Consider the following 27,665-nt stretch of genomic DNA (forward strand, 5'->3'; position numbering starts at 1 on the left):
TCTTGACAAACAGATAATATTTAATTAATTAATTAATCAGCTGTGAGGAACCTCATATGTTGTTGCCACATTACTTCTATGTTTCATATACATGTTTTTCTCTAGGGTTGTATTTCACTATAGTGGATATACATTGAATAATGGACAACTTTATGCTTCCAGCAGAGTTTGTTCAAATATTGTGACCCTTTACCAAGAACTTAATCAGATTTTCTTTATTGGTATCAGTTAGAAAGACAGATATGATCTATAAAAATGCAGGTTTATTTACATCTGTTTCATCTCATACTGTTCAGAGTTAAGTTTTACAAAAATATTGCTTTATCATGGTGATTAGACTGGATTAATTTAGCTGTCTTGCAGCTATAGATCAGATAGACAGTGCCAGATCCATGAAATGTAGAACAGTTCACACCCATGGAGGAACGGCTAAACAGTGTATATCTATGTCTGCCTCAAAGATGAAATCTTCGGGTTTTGGTACATTTTGAATGAAACTAATTAGGGTAGGAAATCACAAACTGGAAGCAGTTATGTTGTGGCCACACAAATCAATGAAATAATTGTTCTCTATTTTCTTTGCTCAGATCCCTGAGTTAATGCTATACAGAACTATGATTCACTCATGGCAGAACTATTACTTTACACCACTCCTCTCTGCTCTAGCTGAACGTGTTACAGATACACCACTTAACCATTCCACCTGCCCTTCTGTTGCAACTCAGCAGGTGCCAGGCTAATCATTTCATCTTTTCTTCTCAATTATGAAATGTGGATATAAAGAACAGTGGAGGATTTTGTTCAATGCATCAGTGGCAGAAGCAGTAGAATAGCCTTTCCTTCCAGTCACGAAGTGCCCTTATGGCAGTGGTCTAAAGCTGATGAGGTGACATAACTGAGTATGAATGACAGCAAAGTGTTAAACAGGGTCATAAGAAACTGCTGTTCTCACATGGGATCACCAGCATAGCACTGTAAGCACCTTGGAAACACAGCAATGTCGAATTGGATCATATTGAAATAGTATCCTGCCTCCAAGGAGACTGAGCACTGTCAGAAACTCCACAAGGACAGATAAGAAAAAGTCATCCTCGATATATATGTTCACCAGCTGGAAATAACAGCGCACCGATTTCAATAGTTGCTGTGCTGTCACGTGAACTCTGTCCAAGAAGTATTATATTTGTGACCTATGCTGAATACATGTGACATGCCAATTAAAAGAGAACAGGAAGATAAAGAAGGAGGAAAGAGTCCTATTACCATTCAGGTAACAGGAGGTTTTATTAAGCAGGTTCCTTAACTCAAATAGCAAACTCCTATACTGAGCTTGAACTGAATATGTGTGAGAGCTGAATTTCTCAGCCTGGGCAAACGCAATGTTAATGAGAATAGCAGGAAGCCAACACAGAGCTGGTGACCTCAGGGAAAACTCAATTAAAATGAACTGAAAATGTGAGAAGCAAGAAATAATTCAAAAAAGATGAACCAGATCCTTAACTGTGGTGAATCATCATCATTAGACTGAAGGGTCTGGCTGGGATGATGTATATATGCTGCAGATCAGGCTGCTGGGAGGAAGTCGGAGGACACCTAGTGGCACTCGCCACTGACTTAGGGGTAGGTTTTGTCTTGGCCTGGGAAATCAGAGGAGAACTGGGAGCTACAACACAGCAAAATGAAAATGGATCCACCTCCTTGTTTATTCAATACCTACGTAAGTAGGCATTTAGTCACTTGCAGATGGACACAGCCTGGAAAAAATGACAAGGAGGTTGCACTTCCACATATTCTCTCCCACTTCTAACTGATCCACAACTTTCCCAAAATTAATTGGGTCAGCAGCTACTGTATTGGAAAATTACAGTCATCATGAGAATAGCATGCTGTTCTGAATTCATCCTGAGGCTGTATTCCCCTGTGGATTTTGCCCAGGAAAGACAGGTGTTTGAGAGGAACAGAAGTGCCCTTCAGAACTGTACCTCTTATAATGAAGGATCAAATTATTCCCGCATGAACAAGATTCACAGGAAGATTCAGGTGTTTTCTGTCACTTCTGATGGGCTCAGCAACTGCTAGCCTGGTATAAGTGAAGTTAGGAGGACCTTTGCTGTGGAAACCACTCCAGCAACAAGGAGATGGTCCTCCTCTACTCCCAGGACAGACCCAGGCAAAGGAGACCAAAGGAGCTGCCTTCCTGCTCATCTCCTGATATCAGTCTGCCACTGCCAGTAAAGCTGCCACCTAACAGCTGGCAATTTTATTTTAGGTAATAAGCCAATGGCCAACCAAGCCTGAGACTAAAAGCTTCACAGAGCAGAATAAAATTCAGGTTTCAACTACCACAGCCTGATGCCAAGCTCACCCAAACTACCACACTCTGCTTATTAATCACCCTCCTTGTCAACACTACTGTAGTTAACATTAGTTGTTGCAAGGATTAGAAATAGTCACTTATAATTAAATGCACATCACATTAATCAGCAGCCTGTTAGCAAAATTTTCAAGAGCTAAAGGAAAGTTAAATTGACATTGACAGTTAGAGTTCCCATTTGCTAAGTACTACTGCTTGCTTCTGGTGCTTATACAGCACCTGACAAGCTTATATAATTATAAATTTATAAAATTTGTGCCACTCAAATATCCCCAGTTGAATGAAGCGGTAAAGACCTTGTTGAAAGAAGTTCATCCTAGTATTAAGGGTTTCAATAGCCATATGTCTTATAAAAATTGTATATATATCTTTTTTCAATGTATGTGGTTTGTACACAACCCATTTTTCCTTTTCAATTACCCTGAAAAAATCCTTGGATTGCTACACATTTTTGTGGAACCCAGTTTACATCCCCTGACTGATATGCTGCCAGATTAGATGATAAATATTCCTATATTTATGGATAATCATATTTAGTCCACTCAATTTTTACCACATATTTTTAGATTCTAACTTGTTCTTGGTCCAGAATATGTCTGAACTTTCTCTGTATTTTTGTAAACTCACATTCATACTTTTCTATGTGCCAATCCCAACACTAGAGGTTTGTTCCATATTTTGCTCTGGAAACACTTAATTAATAATTACCTGTGGCATCAATAAACCCTGTTTTGCACAAATGAAAACATCCTCTGACTCAGCCTGTTTCTTTGTTTTGGAAAATACAGCAGACCTTCTGAGGGATAGGCAGATATTTGTCCTCTTATTTATAATTAACTAAAAATCATACGAAATAAAGACAAAAACCGAACAGAACAATCTGAAACTACAATACAAGCAAATATAAAGCAGAGCCTAAAAAAATAAAAAAAAAGGCAGCACATGTTTCTGTGCCCCCAAGTGAATGAAATATCTCCCCCTTGCAAACAAAAGTAGTAGGGCTTTTGTCCAAAACTCTTTCTCTCCAAACATCCTGTCATTCCATACAGCTCATCCTATATGCGGTCAAGGGAAAAAAGACATGCAGAATTGTATCATTACATGCAACTTAGAATCACTCCCTGCACTTAACTGAGTGTAAATATAAATTCATACAAGAGAGCCCATGTGAGAGAGTAACTGTTAAGTAAGTCACCATTAAGTGCTTCATTGTTCTAGAAAGACATTGGGCATCAGTGTAGCACTTCAATAAAGCATGTGGGTTTTTCCTGAAAATGAGTTCTCCTGCGTCAGGATGGGAGTTACTCTCCCAGAGGTCAATGGAATTTATTCCCATCCTGTGCTGGAATTCTTAAGCCAACAGGTCTCTCCTCCTGCTCTCTCTTGTGCAAGGTTTATCAAACACATAATAGCCTTGGGCCTTATTTTTCTGCTAAAACATTCAATTGACTTCCAAGGGGGTTACTCCCATCCTGTGACAGAAAAACATCATCCCCAGCAGTTTCTGTGTTGAGCAGGGAGGGGCACTGTATTTTCTCCAGGAATGTCTTCGTTTAAAAGTCACTGGCACTGCCGCTATCCATCATCATTCCCCGCTTCCCACAGAAGAAGATTTCTTGCTCCCCAGGGGTCAGTAGTTCTTTTGCTCCCTTCTACTCCACAGGTTGACTTGGGCAAATCCACAGTCAGGCTGGGTGCACACCTGGTCTCCCCCCACCTCCCAAACCACCAGGCCATGAGGCATCTCTCTTAAAAGTAGCAAGCTGCAAGCATTGCTGACTCCACAACCACACATTTGAAGGGAATTGTTCTGCTGATTTCTTTCCACCAGCAGATCGAGACTTGCACCCTAAGGGTGGCTTTGGGCTTTGCATCTGGACTGACCAGCAATACATGCCCATCTCCTGGGATGAGGTGAGGACAGAGGACTGAAGACACAACTGCTGTGTGTCTCTTGTCTAAGCAGATCTACTCCCACCATGCTCAGTTTTTGGTTTGCCAATGGAAACACCTAAATTTCCCTGAGGTGAACTACAGGACACCTGGGTACTTGACTATTCTTTGCAGTCCACTCAGAGAGCCGGACACTCAAACAATGACTTTGCAATCCAGAAGGCTTTTACTGGCTCCTCTCTTTCATGTCCAACCAAAAACAGTCCAAGATTTCCAAAACAAAGCCACCACTTATTCAGGATTGTAGGCACCCACTGCTAATGGGATAGCTTCTTCTGGAAGAAACAGCTGTGTACACACATGTATTTACGCATACACAACCTTTACCCAGAGTAGAGCATAAATAAAAGTACATTTTCAAGACTTTGAAATTTCTAGTAGCAGAGAGGAAGAAAGGGCTATTATCTCTGGACCCAAATTATGTTGAACAGTTTCATGAGCAATCTAACCCAACTTTGCAGCTCTAGGAAACCAGCGGATGCAGAGAGTAGCAACCAGAGCAACCCACACCAGAAAAATATTCTAAGTAAACCATGGCCATGTATGAATCAAGGACCTGGCTGCTCTCTCTTGGCTTCTTTTACACTTTATCAGCTAAAGCCTCACCTGGGATTCCATTCTACTCCCTCAGCTTCTACCCCAAGACATCCAAACCAAGATTCTAGGCATGCCTTCTGCCATCATACACATGAATTTATCTCCGTGACAGACATGGAGTTTTAACCTGGGTCAGACAATGTTGTGGCCTTTACAAGGCCTCTGTTTCCTTCTTTGTTGTTTCCAGGGACCTAATCTTCAAGCTAACTTTTCCTCTCTGAATTTCAGTTTGAGATCATATGCAAGTCCCAGAATAATCTTGGTTTTCTTGTTTTGTTTTCCATTCCATTAATGGTCAGGCTACTGTCACTGTCTTTCAAGTCCTAAAAAAAAATAAACCAAAATAAAACAACCACACAAAACAATAACAACAACATCAACAACAACAACAACAACAACAACAACAACAACAACAACAAACACCTTTATTCAGTGCATTAACATATAAAGCTGAACATGAAAGCAAACAACAGAATATTGATCAGAACATATATTTTCATAGTACTTATATAGTAATTAATCAAATAACCAAGGCTTTCTAGATATCTAGAAAAGCAGGGGAAAAAAAAAACAAAAAAAAAACAGAAAAAAAAAAACAACCAACCAAACAAACAAAAGAACTGTAGTTCAACTGATGTGTTTAGGTAGTTACATCCGAAAATTAAGCCTCAGTCTCCTCCAAGTCACATAACTAAAGCTGCTTTGTGTTTCAGTCCTCCAAAGAACTAACTAATTCACTGGCTACTGTCCTGCAGAGTCATTTCCTCTCTTTGTTTTCCATACTTGAATTTTCGTATCTTTTCCAAACTTTTGTGCATAGAATGAGTCAAGTTTGGCAATTTTGCCCAGAATGGCCCTTTTTTTTCCATAGATACAGTCTTTATTATCCTCCCTGACTCCATCTATTATAACACAGACTCCTGTCAGTGCCCTCATCAATTATTCTTTTATGCAATTTGGAAACTGGTGACTAAAAAGGATTAGATGAGACAATATGTGCTAAATTATCAGGTACTGTTGAAGAATAGCAGCATCTATTTCAAATTCTGAATGGAGATAACACACACGTGTAACACAGGAAAAAACACTTGTCAGTTTTAGTTTTTATGCAGGGAATGAAATTCAGCACGTTTCACGTAATTGGTCCTGACAATTACGCGAGCACTCTTCTAAGAGTTCTTGTTTCTATCTAAAAAGCATGTGTCATAGGAATTTCTGCACATATGGTGCATCTCTGTACAGTCTGTCAGCAGAGAGTGTTACATTTAATTTTTAAGCTAATTTTGCTGTGGGACCCTTCTGTTCCTACCCTTTTTGTAATTTGTTTATCAAGGTGATAGAGGGAGAGGAAATAATCCAGTAGCAGGTTCCAGACAAGATGTTTGGAAAGAACTATTCTCAGATTAGTTATGCAAGAAAAATGACTGGAAATACTGTGATTTGTTGATTTCATCTCCAACAGCCCCAATAAGAGCTAAAGGATGAGCAATTCAAAATATAGAGAGCACAGCCAATGTGCAAGCAAAGGCTTCTATTTTCAGGAAGACACATTTTTAATGTAGACCAAAAGAGACAGGAACAGAGAAAGAAGCAATCTGTTCATGTCAAAACAGAGAGACTTTGTGACTGCCCAAATGAAAAGTCAGGGCAAGAGGAGAAAGCCTAGGATACAAAGCATTATCTATCACTTAATTGTTTATATTATTCAAAAATCAAAGAAAGCCAGTTTTGCATTTGTAGGGGACTGGAACAGGAAACCGGTACTTTCCCATTTCCAGGGTAATTTAGTCAAGCTACACGCCAGCTGCCCTCTGCAGAGAAGGGAAAGTCCCTATTTAATACAGTTGCTATTTTTCCTCACAAAGCCTCTTCTGGCCCATAATGTCATTCTTCGGTCAGAAGACATTATGACCTCTTCTGTGATACTGAGTGTCTCTGTCTGCAGCTTCAAGTTATTGTTATAACACATTACAAATGGCTTGATGATGGCTGAGAAGGACATCACAGATCCACTGAACCTCATGGGAACTTTGTCACTTGCTCCATCAGGGCCTAGAAATTACCCTGAATGCTTTTAGTCCCAGACAGCTTTTTAATGGTCCAGTTGCAGTTTTTGGCCCTTTCCCGAGGCAGACATTTGTCATCTCCAACTACCATCAGAGCTGCTGCCTAAGCAGACAGAAGGCTGATCACATCCTAGAGGGGTCTGTCTGTTCAGAACAGAGCTGGAACATACTGGAAGAGTGTTAGCACCTCTTCGCATGCTACCTGCTTAATGTAGAAATACCTGATTACCAAGAATCCAGCTAGTTTCCCAAGTACTGAAATGCTGACTAAATTAAACTGCTGTTTTTTCTCCAAAATTTACTTCCATCGGAGAATCAACTGAAAACACTTCCACTCGTTAATCCTGTGATGGGGAGTCATTGGCCTTTTGTTACATCTCTGGGCTGAAGTTCATCACTATTATAGTACATAGTAAAAGCCTCGTATCACAAAATCGGAGAACCCTGAGGCTGGAAGGCATCTCTTAAGATCATGTAGTCCAAAACCCATGCTCAAGCAGGATCAGCCAGAGCAGGTGGCCAAGGACTGTATCCAGTTGGATTTTCAGTATCTCCTACAAGAAAAAAGGATTTTGAGGAACTCAGTATAAATCCCACAATGTATCTAGACACCTACTTTTGTGTTAGATATCTAGTCCCCATTTTCTAGCCTGTGTCATTCCGGGTACGATTCACCTCCTCTGAAGAATCATCTCTGGAGAAATCAAAGGTGTTGACAGTGTGAGATTAGTTTATCCAGGTGAGACACTGACCTTTTGGGGGTCCATTCTTTTTTGAAACATTTTGCAAGAATGTTAAATGCATCCTTGTAGCTAAAGCCATTCCATCTTCATAGATGAACTGTATTGAGACCATCATCAGCAAATTTGGTGATGACACCAAGTTGGGAGGGAGTGTTGACCTGCTGGAAGGCAGGAGGGCTCTGCAGAGGGATCTGGATAGACTGGAAAAATGGGCTGATTCCAATGGGATGAAGTTCAATAAGGCCAAATGCCGGGTGCTGCACTTTGGTCACAACAACCCCCTGCAGCGCTACAGGCTGGGCGCAGAGTGGCTGGAGAGCAGTCAGACAGAAAGGGACCTGGGGGTACTAATTGACAGGAAGCTCAACATGAGCCAACAGTGCGCCCAGGTGGCCAAGAAGGCCAACGGTATCCTGTCCTGTATCAAAAACAGCGTGGTCAGCAGGACAAGGGAAGTGATCCTTCCCCTGTACTCTGCATTGGTGAGGCCACACCTGGAGTATTGTGTTCAGTTCTGGGCCCCTCAGTTCAGGAAAGACATTGAAGTGCTGGAGCGGGTCCAGAGAAGAGCAACACGACTGGTGAAGGGACTTGAACATAAGACCTATGAGGAGAGGCTGAGGGAGCTGGGCTTGTTTAGTCTAGAGAAGAGGAGGCTTAGAGGTGACCTCATCACTCTCTATAACTACCTGAAGGGAAGTTATAGCCAGGTGGGGATTGGTCTCTTCTCCCAGGCAGTTAGCAATAGGACAAGGGGGCATGGGCTTAAACTCTGCCAGGGGAAATTTAGGCTGGATATTAGAAAGAAATTCTTTACAGAGAGAGTGGTCAGGCATTGGAATGGCCTGCCCAGGGAGGTAGTGGGCTCGCCGTCCCTAGAGGTTTTTAAACTGAGATTGGACTTGGCACTTAGTGCCATGATCTAGTAAACGGACTAGAGTTGGACCAAGGGTTGGACTCGATGATCTCTGAGGTCTTTTCCAACCCAGTCGATTCTGTGATTCTGTGATTCTGTGATAAACATGAGACTTTGGGTTAACATTGTATTATTGCCTTGAAAGTTGCTATTTCAGTTTTGGGAGCTCTGATGTTCTGCTACTGCAATTAGATTTCCAGACATGCTTTCGAAGGATAGTGCCAAAAAAAATGCCCGGTGCCAATTAGGCCAAGTTCAGACCCAATAAAAACATGTGCAATTCCTTTGGTGAGGCACTCTATCTGAATTTGTCCCAGTTGCACTAAAGAAAGTAAAATGATCTCAAACCAAAATACAGTGAAATGGCCTTTTGATCCTTCCTCATCTTCTTCTCTGATCATAGTTCTTACCCAAAATAAGGCTTTTAACACATGTGCCAGTTGTGCTAACAACATTATGGATGCCTTGTGCCATATGTCTGGATGCAGTTTGGGCCATCAGGGCTTTGACCATCTGGAAAGGAAAAAAAATCCCTTAGAAAGGGAACAAACTATTGCATTACTGATGCCTAATAGCAGGTACTACCCAAATAAATCGTTCCCCAACTTTTCCATTGACCCACAAGAATAATCAAGTCCAACTCCTGTCCCTGCATATGACAACCCCACAGTTCACACCATGTGTCTGAGGGTGGTGTCCAGTCTCTTCTTGAACACTGTCAGCCTTGGGGCTGTGACACCTCCCTGGGGAGCCTGTTACAGTGCTCCACCACCCTCCAGGGGAAGAACCTTTTCCTAATGTCCAACCTAAACCTCCCCTGGCACATCTTCCTGCCATTGCCTCAGTTCTGTCATTGGTCACCAGAGAGAAGAGCTCAGCGCCTGCCCCTTCTCCTCCCCCCATGAGGAAGCTGTAGCTGCCATGAGGTCTCCCCTCAGTCTCCTCTTCTCCAGGTTGAATGTGATCAGATAGTAATCAGACAGATGCCCTGCAGCGCACAGCAGCAGCAGGTACTGCATAAGGAGTACACGCTGCTGTATTGGAGACTGGTGAACATGCGGTTATCTCTCCCTCCTTTTCCACAAGCTGTTGTAAGCCTCCCACACATGAAGCTGAATCAGATAAAAGCCCAGATACAGAATAATTCTTAATCAGTATCAGGCACCTGCTTAGAACCGACTCTTCACTCCTGAGCTGAGCTGATATCACTGACTCAATTTTTAACTTAGATGAAATCTCTCTGGTGTCTCATAATTCTAGAAAGGCTGTTTTCTGACTACATAAGAATGCCAAATTGTCAGTATCTTTCTGAGTATTGGAAGAAATCTCAGTACATTTTCCTTCTTTAAACCTTTATTTAGTATCAGTGATGGGATAAAACCTCATTCCTTAGTGTTTGTAAAACACAAATAAGAAAAATAGGATTTTTATTATCATCTGTGTACAAGAATTGACAGTCACTGGTTTGTTCCAGATGTCTGACATGGGAATTAAAATTATCTGGGTCCTGAACTTTATCTCAGCAACCCTGAAAGCCTACTAATTTCAGCAGAGTGGCATAAGCACAGACTACCCTTCTTCATTAGTGCTGAACTGCAACATTCTTGACACTCCAGCTGCTCCTGATAAGCCAATAGTAATAGTTGTTAGGTTGAGATGGTGAGAATGACAGTAAAATAATTATTGCTTGCACATAAAGCCTTCTTCTCCAACTACCTTTTTTAACTTTGAAGCTAAAATACAACGTAAACCAAACCGAAATACAATAAAATAACAGTAGAGAGGAAGTACACCATCTTAGAAAGCAGAGGAAGGTCTTGAGCTCAGAAGGACCGAAGACAGGAAGAGCAATGATTGCCTAAAGTGCCTGAAGAAAAATGTTAACAGTGAATTTTAGTTGAATTATGATACATTTTGAAACTGCAGGAAATTTTGAAAGTTGTCATAACTACTGGAAGACTTTTACCCAGATTTTGAGAGGTGAAAATCAATTTGAAGTATCAAGTGCAATGATAAGGTCTTACCAGTCACACTTTTACTTGGGGAGTTATTGATGTTCTGAGTTTAGAAGATATTCACATTATGTTTTAAATCATGACTGCTTTTGAATAATGATAATTTATATGGGATATTTAATCTGACTTTCCAAGCATGGTATGTAGGTATTCAGATTTAGGGAATTTGAAAATAATTTCTTTACAGCATATCTACTTTCCTATTAGGAATCATTATTTAGTTTTAAAATTTTGTGTCACTAAAATGGCAGGCAATAGAAGTCAAATAGAGTTTTTAATCCTACTTTAAGAGACTGTCTCTCACTTCTGGGTAAAGGTCGCTGTTCTACTTTGATTCTATTTTCATCTATGGCAAAATACCTTAAGTATCTTCTGTCATTTTAAAAATTACATTGCTACCAGTTGACTTCATAATCTACAGTTTTGCAACCATTTCATGCTAGGTCAGCTCTCCTTTAAATGTTCAGAATTCTTTCATGTGAAACATTCATGTAGTGATTATTGCTGAAAATCTATGAAGTTTCGACTATCTCAAAGATATTTGGGCAGTACAGTTTGATTGAAAATTATCATCCTGATTTTAATATCTCTTGACTACTTGACTGACCTTGTCATCTCTTCTAGCACAGACTATCAGCTGAGAAACTTCTGGGCCAAAATCACTACCTGATGATGGAAAAACTACAGCAAAGCTCAGAATGCATATATTACACCTTTGGAGGGACACCTACAGGGGCTGGCATCTAAATATAGCAATTAAAGTGATTAGAACTACAGAGAGAGCTGGAGTGTATCAAACCACCTTGATCTCATCTTCTGTTTATAGGCAAAAGACTGACAAACGCATCAGGCCACCAGTCAACTCTATATGGAAAAAGAGTACTTCCTCAGAAACCTGGTGTTTTTGAGATGGATTATGAAATTTCCCTAGTTTTAACTCTTTAAGTGTTTTTCTAGATGCAGTCTGTGCTCCCTGGAGTTCCTTTTCTCTCCTTACTCATCTTTTCTTACAGATTTTGAACTGAAAGTAGCTGATGCTTTATGTAGATGTTTTGTATAACCATAATTAAAATCAAAACATTGCACAAAACAGTATGAAATCTCATGGACTGCAAAACAAATAAAAGCTTCACAGGGTCCCAAAGCAGCCAGCCATCACTGAGTGAGCAATATGCAATAGAAGCGGGCACTTGTTTCCTTTAAGTTCCTCATTATAAGTCTCTACATATAACTCACTAGAAGTAGATGTTAGCAGAGATCACAGGTCCTGTGGCCATGCTTTGCCTCTTTTGGTTCTGTCGTTCACACCCTGCTCCTTCTAATTTGGCCCAGTGCCATATCTGTGCGCTTGTTTCCTACATCTCTTCCTTTATGTCTCAGCATTACTTTAAATTCTATGTGCTGAAGTGCAGCGTCATAAGCCAAAGCCTGATCTCACGGAAGTGGGTGGTCACTCTGCAACTGCTGTTTAAGGAACCATTTGGTCCTGACTTAATTTCCTATTGTTTCTCCAGTATGAAAAAGCAAGATATTTTTATTGTTGTCTCTCTTAGACTATAAAAAGCAAACATTTTGGGCCACCGGCATTGTATTCATAGTCACGAACACAAACTCAGACTTCACCTATATCCAAGTAACACCACAGTTTCTAGTAATATTGTCTTGCTGTACAAAATTTCACCTGTCTTTCCAAATTTATCCCTCTACTGACTTTTCTGTCACAGTCAACAATTCCTCCTTTTAGTTTGGCTTCTAGTTTTGATCTTATTTTGAAGACAACAAATCCAAATAGGTTGGATAAAAAGTTTTCACAGAAAATGGTTTTTATAGCACATTTTTTCATTTAATGTGAAATGCTTATTTTCATGGTTGAAAGGTTATAAACGTATCTGATTCAAATTTTAAAGGCAGCCCTCAGCCTTTAGAATAAGATCAAAGAAAGAAGAAAACAGGTCTGTTTCATACAGTTTGGAATAAAAAATAAAACCCACATTTTCTTTAGTTTTTCAAAATCAGATTTTCATATTTAGATACTGCCGATGCTTTAGTCTTCTGTGTTCTTTCCTCCTTCATAACCAGATAAAGCTCCATCATTTTCTCATCTTGTTGTGTAAAATTGTTCCTCTCTCCCCACTCTATCACATAAAATCTGTTTAAAACAGAAGCCCCTTGTACAAGCCAGGTGTTTCCCTAATGCCTTCTTGCCACACCACATCACACTTGGTCCCTCTCATTTCCCCGTTCACTTATTTCTTAGCAGTTTTTAGGCAGCTTGAGTGATCATTTGCTAGTGGCATTATAGAAAATGAAATGCAAAACTTTCTAGCAAAGTGATAGCAGCAAGGAAGCATTTACAATTTATGTGAAATTTTCTCTGCAGGTATCTAAGCATACAACACAATAGCCTAAAGTATGTGATGAAATTATATATACAGACACACTACTGATAAACTAGATGTAGATAGGCTGAACATATCCCACGTAAGTGAGGTACATTACACAGGAGTCCTCAGTGTTTTATGAAGAAATTTTGCTGCTAAACGAAACCTGCACCTCAGCTTTGTGCTTTTTTGTCTTCTTGCTACTCTCTCCCTCTGTTCTACAGTGCATATACATTGAAACTTCCATGATAACTGCAGTCTGCAGTGGCCACCATGTGTGTTTCAGTTAAGACAGATTACAGGCTTCCTATTTAGAACCTTACACAAAGCCCATGGAAGTTAAGTTGTTTAAGTTTGTTTACTTCAGATCAAACCTTTCTGGTCTGTGAGAGGCATCCAACACCTAGAACAGCCTCCTCAGCTCAGCTTAAGCTGGGTTTAGAGTCCTTCTTTGTATAATAGCTGCAAAATTGGTATGAGACTGGAATCAGGTTTGAGTCTGAGACTTTTTTCTTTCACTCATTAGTGAACATATCATACACTTCCTTCCAGACAGAAAGTATCCAAATGTTGTCTTCACATGCCATTTCCATTGCACAATATCTTGGAAACTGTGTAGAGTGAAGTAGAATGAAGTTTAATCATAGTCTATGCAATATATAGAGCAGAATGACTTGCTTTAGTAGTTAGTCAGCAACAGGACAGTAATTTTACTCAGTCTTCTGTCTTGTTCTGTATTTTCTTCTTTATTAGAGAAGCGCAGTTTATTGTCTTTAATGGAGTTTGGACTAGGGCTAAAATTATTCCAGTGCAGTATATCTTGTACCTCATACATATTTATGTATAGATTTATTATTTTTATTCACAAACATATATACAGGGTTTTTTAAATATAGATATATATGATCCTATTATCTAATCTTCTTTGAGCATGGGTTAGGTTTCTCTGGGTTTGCAAATTAAGAAAAAGTTTATAAACGGTAATGAAAACAACAGGATTCTATTCCATTCCTGAGTCCAGCAGCTAGACACTGGTGCAGTCAAGAGTGTCTCAAAACGGGTACTGACTCAAGCCATAAATACCTTTAGAAGGTGATCACAGCAATGATGGAGTCACTGGTCCATAGAGCTTAGCAAGGAGTCAAGCTGTCCTGAAGAAAAGCCACAGAAAACAGAAGGCTGTATTGACATCTGTAGGGAGAAAATATCAGAACAACACGATCAGATCAGTGTTACTACATCATCCAAGCAAGGCGTTTTCAATTGTGGTTACTGGCACTTTTGCAAGAGCATGCTATGATGAAATGAGTCTTTGTTTTAAACACACCAACCTCTTATCCCCTTACAACCTCAGAACACAACTTTTTTTTTCTGATAGGTCAGTGTTACACTGCTACATGATTTAGCTTCTGCTTGAATAAAATATAATCATTTGTTTTAATTATACACCAGAAACTGCATACATACAAAGAAAGAAGAATGTGGTCTTGTGACTGAGTCTTAGTGGCCTCCAGCCTTTCAGTGTGTTTTTGTGACCAGAGTGTAGCAATGAATAGGAAAAAAAGAAATAACAATGTCTAATGTATAGAGAAGTCCTATTTCTATTCTGAAGTAGATAGAGCACTATTGCCTCCAAACACAGGGCTAAAACTGTATTCCTGTATTTTGGTTCACACTTGTAATGGGACTAATTTAATATTACATGGGTATGCACATTTTCTGCACACAGAGGAGCTTTGAGGAGCATAAAATCCACATCTGATCCAGTGACAAGTAAGGAAAAGAGACTGATAGCTTAGGAAAATAAACACTTCTGAACATGTTAAGTTTTAAACCTTTAGTTTGCAATTTGCCTGGCCTCTGCTAAGACCAACATGCGAATTTGAACTGGGAAGATGGGGAAGGAGAGTGGAAAACACAAGGTCCTCGTGATCTCCTAGCTCAGTGAGGTCCCAGCCCTGATCTCCCCTTACACAGCCCTGTTCCTCTTGCAATGTCTTTGGATCTTGTCTGTCACTTGGGTGAACAGGGTTGACCCATTAAAAGCTCTGTTTTGCTTGAGGAAGGAGGAGGAGGGGGTTGCTGGTTTTTCTGTAAGTTTATTGATGCAAAGAGAGGGCTACAGAGCACCTCTCCTGAACTGGAGTGAGGTGACAGGGATGCAGTGACCAAATGAGCAGGGAGGGACAGGACACCAAAAGAAGAAGCTGCATCACCTTTCCATGGACAGTGAGTACAGCTCTGTCCTGCCTAGTGAAACTTCTCTGAACTCATTGAAATTATTAGTCTTCAACAGCACAAACACAACATCGTCAGAGACAGTACAATTCACATAAATTTCTCCTTTTTTCTGCTCCTGGGAGACAACCTCAAAAAGAAAATCACAAATGGATCCCTGTGCCTACTCCAGCTGTTTCATGAAGCTGGAAACCTGATTTACACTGCTTGTCCTTAAACAGAATCAATAACCTATTGTCTTGCTCCCAAAGCTTTTCCAGTCTCCTTTTCAATGTGCTGTATTGCAAATTTTGTTGAGTTTCATAAACAATGTGTAATAATAACACAGAGACTTTTGAATACTTTTGAATTCATTTCTACTCAATAGGTGTCATTTTGGTCTCCCTCTAATTGCTTCTGCCAACATATTCAAACATGAAATCCATAGAAATGTCACGGAATATGCTAACTACTACATATATTTTTCCACAACCATTAATTTCTGTGTACTAAATTGTATACTTTGGCAAAATTTTCAAGTGTGTACAATTTAGAGATTGCAATATCATATGATATGGCCACATGAAATGGCAGTATTTGGAACACTGATCAGACAAATTTAGTAAATGGTATCTCCACGTTTAAATATACAGAATATCATACATATAAAACTAGTCCTAGTAGGCTAACAAAAACTTCTTTATCCTCTTTATAGGCACACAAACACAGGCATCCCCCACAGTTTAAATAAAATAGTACTATATATATAAACTCTCAGTGAGTGGTAGTGGGATTTTAAAAATATTTTAATGACTTTGCTGAATCAGAAAATTCTCCCCTAAAGCAAAACCAACAGATGGATAAAGTGTGTAAAAGAAAAATTCTCAGTTAAGATTTTATTCTAATATTTAAATTCATCATTTTGAGGGACAGTGTGTCTTAATTGAAAATAATAGTTTAATAACAAATTGTGAATTCATTCTAAGAAAAGATCACGTGAACAAGCTGAAATAGAAAGAAAAACAACAAGTGAACAGAAAGAACTAAACAAAATGTATGCTGGTTCCTTTACAAGCATTCAAGCCTTTTTGTTGGTGTCACTGTTTAATGTAGGATGACAATAAACCGTGGCAGTTGCTTTCTGTTAATGCCCTCCCCGCCTAGTCCCCCTTTACAAAAAGGAGAGGTGATAGGAGGAAAAGAGAGACAGAGTTGCAAGTTGGAAAGAAGTTTAAAATGCTTTACTAATCCTACTAATAAAATAGAGAAAATAATACAAAATATACAAAACCAATCTTGAAATTGTCGGCACAGCTCAGTGCCAGTTGCTCCGGCAGCTGCAGGGCAGGCACCCAGAAGCCTTGGGTTGGACTCTGCAGAAAACCAGAATTGGATTCAGGGATGCAGGGTCTGTCACTAGGCCTCAGGTCGCAGGGAAGGCAGGCAGGGTCCTCTCCAGATGTCGGCCATAGTCGAAAAGAGAGCGAGACCCTCGTGATCTCTCACTTTCATATGATGTATGACATGGATGTGGTGGAATACCTAGTTGGTCAATTTTAGTCACCTATTCAGTTCACTCCTCCTTGCAAATACACCCCTCTCAATTATGGGATGGGCATGCTTATCAACAACCTTGCATTCCGTTGCTGTGTCTACCAAAATAGGTAGCCAACTTCAGAAAAGTGTATTTAGAAGAACTTAGCTGAAAGGAAAATTCACTAAAAGAGAAACTGGTCCTGTTTATAACAAAATCAGGACAGCTGGGGATCTGTACAGAATTTTCAGATCTTCCATTTTCATTTGGGTGCCATATAGTGCTTCCAAGACTCCTTAGCAGTTTCTGTTCATACCAATTATTTTAGTGTACTAATCTGATTTCTCTGCTACAACAACTACTTCAGTCAAGTTTATGTTACCAACAGGTGATGGTATTTGAACCATTTCCAACTACCAAGTACTTGACACTATTAAACTTTCTAAGTGGTCAGGAAGGTCCTGGAGCTGTACATAAGGGAAGAGTCGTTCTTTCTTCGGCTGCCTCCACTGCCAGGTGACCAGATGTTTCTGCAGCCCAGGGTTTGTCCTAAGGGCTTCACATGGAGACAGCATGGGGCATCCTGGTCCCTGCTCTTCCTTCTCCGCCTGGGACCCCTCTCCCATGAGATTCCTACATAGGTACAACCTGTTGCTCATCCAGTCCTAGAGCCTAAAGATGGGACCCACTGTCCCACAGGCACCACTGAAGAGCCCTAGGGGTATTTGCCAGCTGAGGGAAGGGGAGACAATGTCCTGAAAGCACCCGTATCTAACAGCTTCAGCAGTATTTCTTACTTGAGGCCATGATATTTCAGTGGTACTGGGATATTGCCAACCACTGGTGCACATTACTGTTGCACATGTCCAAAGAGGTACAACACTTGAATATAGCAGTTAATTAGAACTGAAAGACTGGTTGATACCACAGCAAAAAATGTTATACTAGCTTGTTGATAAATAATTTTTGAACTTTCAAAAATGCACATATATCAAGAAATCATAATTCTGGAATAATGCATGGCAGTAGAGCTTTAGAGATATTTATTATAGATGTATAAGTTATGCCTACATTTATATATATATACACTCTACTTTGAGCTACTGTACAGACATATAATAATGACATGGATATACTCAGTTATATAGATAGATACATAAAAGTGAAAGAAGCAAAATACTGCAGCTCCACATGTTTTTCAGAACTGGAAAATATTTTTGTTCAGACTCCAATATTTCTGGTGGAAATACTTTGTAAGACAAGTATGTTTTCCATTAACCTAAATACTGTTAACCCTAACAGAAAACACACTGTTATCCACACCTACACCATTCAAAAACTCTGTGCTACACATCTGCTTAGGGATCTGTGTATTGTAAACTGCTAATGTTAAAATACCAGTCTAATTACTTTTTAAAGTTATTTGTTTGTCCCGGAAATCTAGTCCACAGATTCATGTTAATTCACAGACTGTAAGTCCGAGATCCACATGACAAGCTTGATCTGGAGCATATTAAAATCAATGGAAGTTCATTGACGTCAAAGGATTTCAGATCAGGAACTAAAATAAGGTATTACAGCACAGAACTGAATGACCCTTTTGTTAGCCCTTCATTCATTTAGTGGATGAGAGGGAGAATTGTCTTTTTCTTCTTCTTACTCTCTTTCTTGTTTTCTTGCTTTTTTCCTTCTTCTCTCTCTTACTTCCTGTTTGCCCCTCTTTTTTTCTCTCTCTTTCTCCTTTTCTTTACGTTCTTTCTTGTCTGTTTCTTCAAACCAACAGAAGAAATGCATTGTGAAAATTCAGTGACAGCTTAACACAAATTGTTTCTACCAGAGCTGCAGTCAGTGCATTCATGAACCCTAAAATGGTATGTGGGTCTGACAAACATGACATTGGCAGCAAAGATATCATATGCCTTCTTAAGCACAGCTGACAGGCATTTCAGCACGCTCCATTGCAAGCTGTTGCTGTAGTTGATGTTTTTCTTTGGTACCAGCAATTCTACTCTTTGTTGTCACTGTGTAGTATCTCACTGTTTTTAATTGTTCCAGGACTCTTACTTCAAATTTCTACTCTTTCGATCAGAAAGTAAATATATATCCTTTCTTCTGAAATGTGTGGCTTGCTATTCATTTATATGTTGTGCTATTTGCCTTAGCAACAGACAATAAAAGGAGGTGTAAACCACACATGCTGTGGACTCCATTCTAAAAAAAAGAAAAAACTCAACTAAATTCTTTAACTATATCACACTACAGATAAAGAGGAGGAGGAGTTGAGTCTTTGTCTTGTTTTATTGCTGATGTAAAGGATGTTTTGCATCTGAACCAGATAGATTTTACTTAGAATTTGACCACCTCTTCACAGCCCACAGTCTTGTTCGTTGGGAATCAAACAACACCATTCCTCTGAGGTATGCAGAGTACCTCTGTTTCCTATGTGCACTGAGTAGTCTTGACATAACAATATTTTTCAGCCACATGAAATTAGTGGTGTTAGAGTCCAGAAACAATCTTCCTAGCAAGAAGTGAAAGAAAACACACTTTCTGAATGGAGCCAGCTCCACTCTCCTCTCTGAGTTCCTAATCTCCACCTATTATAGAGATTTCTAATTATAGAGGGTCTATTAGAGAGACTTCCTTACACACGTGGATGAACAGTCACTGTTGACTGGTCTATAATGGACACTCATTGCTGCTCTCCCTGGGTATTCTTTTACAAAGTCTTTATTTGATGTATACCTTAGCCAGGTTTCTGACACTGAACAAAGCAAATTAAAACAGTACAACCTAAATTATTTCTGGTCTGCAACAGATACCAAAAACCTTAAATGGGCGACAAACCCCAGGGACAGTGTTGATTCTTTTACACTAGATCATTTTAAAAGCATACAGTTAGTGTTATCCAGACATCACAAACAAATAGCCTGTGAGATCAGCACAGACCAGCAAAAAGAAAGAAATGGAGAATTACAGAATCACAAAGTTACAGAAGGGTTGAGGTTGGAAGACACCTCTGATGTGCATTTGATCCAACCTCCCTGCTCAAGCAGAGCCCAGGAGCATGTCCAGACAGTTCATGAATACCTCAGGGAATGGAGACTCCACAATCTCCCTGAGCAAACTGTGCCAGTGCTTGGTCACCCTCACAATAAAAAAGTGTTTCCTGATGTTCAGATGGAGCCCCATGTGTTCCAGTTTGTGCCCATTACCTCTGGTCCTGTCACTGGGCACCAATGAAAAGAGACATTAAATCCCTTTCCTAAATAGAGCACACAGTTAGAGCAAAGATTTAGCAAAAAGACATTTCTGACCAAGTCCAGCTGATGTTTCCAGTAATCATGTCTCTGTTCCACTATAATATGGAAAGAATCAAATGTTCAACTAGTTTCTCATCTGAGAGAAGGCTTTGCATCTCTGGCAACCCAGTATGGCCTATTAAGCAACTACTTCTTCAAAAAATAAACAGCAGTTTGAGACTTATTGCACCACTGACCTGACCAGGAGAGTTGGCACATCTCACCTGTTGGTCTCGTACTCTCTCTTTCACAGGGCCTGTGATGCACAAGGTCTGGTAGGTTATATATGCACATACACTTTTCCTGTGCACTTGATGTTCTGCTATACTTTCTTTTCATTTGGAGATGTAATAATAATAATATTATTGAAAACAAAAATCAGCTCAGTGTTAAAGCTGTCAAAATATTCCCTAGATCACCAAATATTTCATGACAATCAAAGATGTCCTAGTACATTACAGTTGTTTCATCTGGGGAGGTGGTTTTTGCTTCTTTTTGAAACTGGTTCACAGACTTTCAATAGTTGAGGGATGCTTATCTCCTTCTGCAAAACCAAATGAATAAATAAATGCACTGTCTTTTTTTCAAGCAATGTTAACATGTTCTCAGTGGAGATTTATAGAATCAAACAGAAAGCATGCACTGTAATGACTTCTATAAGATCTTATACCATAAGAAGCAATACTGAATGAGAAAAAGTTATTTTTGTAACACAACAGAAGAAAGGACAGTGGTATTATCTGTGGAAACACTGCTAGAGCTATATAATAGTGCTCTTTCTCATGTTCTTGTGATGGAAATAAATTTTTTTTCACTCTAAGCGTACAAGAGCAGACTGCCATGGGCACATTGTGCCTTCATTGAAATTGACTGTATTTGTGTTATGAACATAACAGAAGTATGTGGCCAGCTAGTGAGCATTCCTAGGGCATAATTTAAATTCCAGTTGACACTGAGTGTTGTGCTACCATTAAACAAACACCCTTGGCAGACTGGAATTTCTCAGGGGCTGCAAAACTGAGACACCAAGGGCTGAATTTCTCTGCAGTAACACATCTAAAAGATATGTATATATTTAAATGAAATCCATAGGCCTCATGAAATCCTCACCAATTCCAAGGAAAACACTTGAGTTCATGCAACCCTGACATTATAGTCCATTACGCAATGTAAACAGAGGCCAAAACTATCTCAAACAATGAAAATATTGGCTTTGAGATCCTGAGTGGATCTTGCAGATCTTGTTTGGACGTCTGTATTATATCTCTAGTGATTTCCAGGTCCAGAAAGGCTTCTCAGTGCAGATGTGGCACACTGCAACCCCATACTGGTGCCTTCCTGCAACACTGCACCCAGCATAACAAGTTTTTCCAGATTCCTGAGCATTATACCAATGCATAATCAGGCACCAAACCAAACACTTAGGCAGGTTGAATGAAAGTGTCCTGCTGAATGTGCAAGCAGGCTGGCACCCCCAGGCATTGCTTCCCAAAACACAAAACACTCAGGTTTCAGGGCTGCGGGACAACTACATCCAAGCTGGCTCCCTGCAGAAAAGGCTTCAGACACTAAAGGTCAGAATAATCTTTGGAATTATATTAAACAAGGTTCCTCTTAGTTAGCAGCAGGTAAGCTAGTTACTTTTAGACCTTTAAGCTCACATTAGCATTAATCTATTTTTTTCTGATCCAAACAAATAATCCAGTCAAAGAAGAATAATATTTTGTCCTTTTGTATTCAACTTACAACTGGTAAAATTATACTTCCTGGCATTCAAAGAAGTCTCCATGCTCTGTATTTCTGAGTGCAAACACACAGAGGACTAAAAAATATCAGTATTATAAATGGTACTTGTTCCAGTAAGGTATACAGTTAAAAAACATCATTTTAAACAGCCATAGAATTATATTATACTTTTCAACATGAGAGTAGATATGCTTCCTTTTCTACTGTCTTTCAGAGGCTTGGTTGTCTGACAAGCCTGTGTGCATAAATAGTATTGAATATCTAAACCACTGTGTTTCAAAACTCACCCATTTAGTTTTTTTTCAATAATTGCATCTGTGAGTAAACATCTGTGAGTAAACAAATATTATCGTAATCACCTCTGCATTAAGATCCAGCTCAGATTCTCATGTTATCCCTAACACCTAGAGCGTTTAAATTTTTTCATCATGGAAACAATACTCCTATGGAAACATAGCTGTTTGATTTCCACATTGGTATACTACAGAAGGAGGAAAAAAGAAAGAACATTATGGCAACAGAACAGTGAAGTCTAAGATCTATAAAGGTATTCCTCTCCTTGGAGCTGTTCTTCTATGCTTTTGAGACATCTTCTTTCAAATACATTGAGCACCTAGAAAGTATGTACCCCTAATTCAAACCACATGTATTAAGTCCTAGATACTCTGGTGATCTCATCTCTCAACCATTATGTGCAGCTGTTCATTCTGCAATCCTCCTCTTCATTTTCAGTCTTGGCTTGTTTGATAACAAGGTTCTTTCAAATTGTGTTTTTCCACAATACAAATGAATATAAATATTAATTTCTCATATTCTGTACCTTTAATTGCATTTCACTTCAGCAATAATATTTCCAGAGATGCCTCCAAGAGATAGTTGAAAATACTAATTACAATAAATTAAAGTGCCTGCATATATTTAATATAGTACCCTGTGATTTTTGTTATGGATTCTCTGTAATAGTGTTGAAGTGTATCTATTACTTATGCAAACATCCCAAGGCCATGCACATAAATAACTTCCATTTACTTGAAGAGAAGTTACTCATGTCTTGCAGTAGCAAAAGACTCCTGTTTACTTTTCACTGTAGACTTTTCTTCAAAAATTGGAGAGTATTTATTCTTTAACATAAAGACAAGAAACTCACCTATATACCTCAAGAACATATGCAAACACAAGTCACAAATGAAAGAACCAAAAGAGGTGAAACATAAGAAAAAATTGTTTCAAGGTAGTGCTTCCTGCTTTCTCTCACACTTGTGAGGAGCATAAGGTTTCAAAGCTGAAAATGTGTGAGAAGACATGATGAACTCTCTCACCATTACCCTTCAAATCTATTCCTAAAACTGTTGTTTGCCTTGTTTATAGAACATTAAAATTAATTAGCTGGCTAAGGCGCTGATTCTACTGTGCCTTATATTAGAAATTATTGCTGTTATTCCATTTTACATCTAAGGCAATCTTCCTTTTTGACTGACATCTGGTCAATAAGGTACTGGACCACAAGTCACTACGGCAGTATAAAGATGCCTGTGTTGGAGTGCTTATGTACTATTGGAGTGTTTATGTACTATTAACAGTGTAAAACCAGGTTCTTATGCAGTTTCTCTACTCATCTAAGGAAGCATCTCCACAATTACATCTATTGATTACAATAACCAAAGACTTAAATCTGTTCTCAATAGAAAATAGAGTTCAGATGTAAAGGGTAAAATAAGGATTATGTATACAAATATATTTATACATAATAAGAAGAACATGTATTATTTGCCTGATCACTTTGCTGGAGTCTTCCATCACTTTTCTCTGTCTTTATGCTGTTCTTTAATCAGCTGCCTCCAGAGATAGAAACCATGTAAATGATCAGAGGCATGCTTCTGAAGTCTCAGTAAGGATTAAGCATGCTCTTGTCATTCTTATTATCAACAGGTATTCATTTAACTTTAAACAGCAATGGGTGAATATTTCCATCTCCAGGCAGTCAATGACTATGAGTCTAGAGGAAAAGTAAAAGAGAAATCCTGATTTTATATTTCCTGAACAGTTGGCAGTTATAGGTTTTGAATTTATTGAGTGGGCAATTTCTTCTTAGTTTTAATTCTCTCTTGATTAAACCTTCTTTCTGGTGATTGGATTTGCATGCATTAAGCTGGAAAACAATGTCAAAGACAGATGTCCCTTTTCTTTCACCCACCATGAAAATCTTCCATATGGAGAAGGTGAATCAGAACCCTATTCACCATTTGAAAGTCACTGAATTTTGCGAAGCAAAGGTAAAGCAATATTTAAGTAGTGCCTAGAGCTAGCTCTGGCTCCTTGCAAGGGAGGAATTTCATCCATAAATCTTTATACATCTTGTTCTGCTGATAAATTAATACTGGGACTGGATATTTTAATAGAAGGAACAGGTAATAGTCATACTGCTGGGTGAGGTGTTTTCAGCATTTTTGGACTGGAATTAAAGTGTTCCCCAAGTGGATGTAAAATACATGGCAAGTTTAACAAGCTTCTTACATTGTTTTTTAAATTCTCCCTGGCTCAATGTAAAAATCTATCTGAGTGATTTCAGATAGTTTAAAAGAGAGCTTCAGACTCCTACTTAATATCTGTGCTATCATCATCATCCACCATGCTTAGGAAATTATTATTTTGCATCGGGATACTTTCTTTTTATGGATAATAAAAATATTTGCTGGCTGGCTGTCCTGGTTTCAGAGGGTTTCCTGGGACAGAGTTAAATTTATTCCTAGTAGCTGGTATAGTGCTATGTTTTTGGATTTACTATGAGAATAATGTTGATAACATACTGATGTTTTTGTTGTTGCCAAGCAGTGCTTACACTAAGTCAAGGACTTTTCAGCTTCTTGTAATGCACTGTCAGCAGTGGAGGACTGGGGGTGCACAAAAAGCTGGGAAGGGACACAGCAGGGACAACTGACCCAAACTGAACAAAGGCATATTCCACATCATATGATGTCTTGTTCCACATATAAACTAGGGAGAAAGTCAGCCTGGGGGCTGCTGCTGGGGAACTGGCTAGGTATCAGTCAGTGTGTGGTGAGCAATTGCATTGTGCATCACTTGTTTTATACATTCTTTTGTCATAATAATAATCTATTATTATCATCATTATTATTATTATTATTATATTTCCCTTTCTGTCTCTATCTTAACCCACAAGTTTTAACTTTTTTTCCAATTCTCTCCCTCATCCCTCAGCAGGGATGGGAAGTGACAAAGCAGCTGTGTGTGGTGTTTAGCTGCCTGTTGGGTTAAACCACAACACTGGGATAATAAAGCTTTATTAGGAGAAAGAAGATCAGATTCTTTATCAGAACACTCAGTAATTCTTCCAATTAGATGGATTCTAGATAGTTTAATTTCAAATTGCAAGATACCTGCTAATTGAATTATGCTGGATCAAACCTGTGAGAACTCTTTACAAAAACAGTGTTGACTCCCTGGACAAAACACTAACAGTATCTGAGCCATTTGCTTGTGCATATCCAGAAAATCAATTATCTGGAAGAATTTTCCTGCCCAGATCTCATCACTGTCTATCTTATATTTATGCAGTAACTGGTAGTAAAGTGTGAAATTAATTGGAGGATGACTTTATAACCTTGTGTTAACTGTTTGATGAGAGCAAGTTATATAAATGTTTTGCCGGTATGTTTCCTGCTGACATCAGAGTATTTCCCAAAGATATATTATTAAATGCATGGTATGACATCTTTTGCCTGATAGGAATCTATACTTCATCTTGGTAGGGGCTAATTGCTGAGTTAAAAGATATGACCATCGTCATGAAAAATACACAATTTCCTCTGTCTACTTAGGTCCCACAATGCAAATCACTGCTGTGCCTATGTGCAATATGACCATGCTCCAGAAGGTGCTCTTCCAGCATGGGAGAGTGACTGAAATGCTGAGCAAAAATATCCACCAACCAGCAAATTCTACCACTTTCATGTCTTGGGTGCCCAGTCCTAGTGTGCAGCAGGATGTTGCTGCAAGACAGGAGGAGTTCCTTCATATCTTCTTGACACAAAGAAGCACTTGACAGCATCTTCATGGAAAGGGTTGTCAGGCATTGGAACAGTTTGCCCAGGGAAGTGGTTGAGTCACCATCCCCGGAGGTATTTAAAAGGCACGTAGATGTGGTGCACAGGGACATGGTTTAGCTCTGGACTTGACAGTACTAGGTAATGGTTGGACTTGATGATCTTAAAGGTCTTTTCCAAAATAAACAATTCTATAACCCCCTGATAAAATTGTCCAAATCAAGCCACGTAGGTTCTCGACAAAAAAAAAAAAAAAAATATATATATATATATATATATGCATATATATATATATATAAAATTAAAATCAACAGTATGTGGTAAGGACCTGAGAGCAAGGTTTCACCCTTGGAAGCTGTAAGCAACAAATAATTAGATTTCCAGGTCTTACTGCCTCTTTACGGGTTTCACAATTTGAGAGAGTGTAACTAACCAGTAAATGATCTGCTGTGGTCTCGGAAAGCAAACTGAATCAACATGTAGAGGATTTAGACCATTTCCATAAAGACATTTAAAAACAAAATTGATGGCAGTTTTCAAACAGGTCTTGAGTGAAAAAAAATTTGAAGGCCTGTACAATCTCTCCAGCTGATATCTTCTCCATATGTGCCTAAACTGCACATCAGCCAAGAAGCTCTCTGAAAGCTCAAGCCGCTCTGACGGAATCTCACACTGCATCGCTTGACTGGATGGAGAGCACAGCTAAAATTCCTGGCTAGGAAATACATCACTTAAAAACAAACGAGGTCCAGGAAAAAAGTCATGGAAAACATTGAAAACAGTCATATGGCAATGCAAGATGTCAGCAAATGTCTTTTTTTCTTTTTTTTTTTTTTTTTAACCAAGAAGCTGAAAGTCAGCATGATTGAGTGTATGATGCTCACTTTCTTATCAGAAGTATTTTTTGCTGGCCATTTATGTGAAAAGGAAACATATAAAATTAAAAAGAAAACAACCAAGCCTACTGTCACTCTGCTAAATGACCAAATCAACTGTAAGTTAAGCATTTAATGCACTCCCAGGATCCCACTAAGTTTGCATGCTCCGCAATCACAGTTATTTCAGAATGGGCATTTCAGAAATGAGGGAACTTTGCTTTACTTAACTGGGTTGCTAATGGCCCCCACATCCCATAATAGGAATTTAAAATGGCTTACCTACAGTTCATGCATCTAAAAGAAAATTGGCCTCCAGAGGTTCATTACCACACACAACTTCATCCATAGCAAACTCCACATTCCTACAGTTAGTATGAGCAACCTCAGAATGGACCTGCAGAAAGCACCAGAGAAGTACGCGTCACAAATCATACATTTCCCTCTCTGCACCAAGCAATTTTCTCCATTCTTTAAAGCGGCTCTGTTGTCCACAAAGGATTACTCTGGCAACCCAAAGGACCCTCTGCCTAGTTCTGCACAGCTATTCCCACTACCCTGCTGGGAACTGGCTTTTGTGCCGGTAAGTCCCCAAAGGAACGAACACTGGTCCCTCTGGGGTCAATTTGCACTTCTATGTCTCCCTGAGGCTGGGTCTCCACATGCTGATGTGAACAAGAAGCCAACAGAAAGGACAGCGTAAAGGAAATGTTCCGCTCTTCATTTTACCAGGATTCCCCTACCTTTCAGGGAGGATGTGGTTCTGCCATGAGATCACAGCCTCAGGAGTTGTGTTTCCAGGATGTGACTGTTTCTACCTTGCAGGGTGTCAGGAGCAGCACATGCCCTCCTCACTTTCACAGAGCCAGATCTCCACATGTC

At 39.3% G+C, this 27,665-nt stretch overlaps 1 long non-coding RNA gene across 2 annotated transcripts; it reads right to left on the minus strand.

The window, feature by feature from the left end:
• On the minus strand, window positions 1-27,665 carry LOC110365282 (uncharacterized). Of its 2 annotated transcripts, none has more exons than XR_010473254.1 (5): window positions 27,527-27,665; window positions 27,066-27,180; window positions 14,129-14,236; window positions 9,060-9,162; window positions 1-5,247 (listed from the first exon to the last, which is right to left on the minus strand). It is a non-coding gene; the product is annotated as an uncharacterized LOC110365282 (long non-coding RNA). The 2 variants fall into 2 exon arrangements; XR_010473256.1 differs by lacking the exon at window positions 1-5,247 and adding an exon at window positions 7,411-7,544.

This window comes from Columba livia, chromosome 1, assembly GCF_036013475.1.
Source record: "Columba livia isolate bColLiv1 breed racing homer chromosome 1, bColLiv1.pat.W.v2, whole genome shotgun sequence".
NCBI lineage: Eukaryota > Metazoa > Chordata > Aves > Columbiformes > Columbidae > Columba > Columba livia.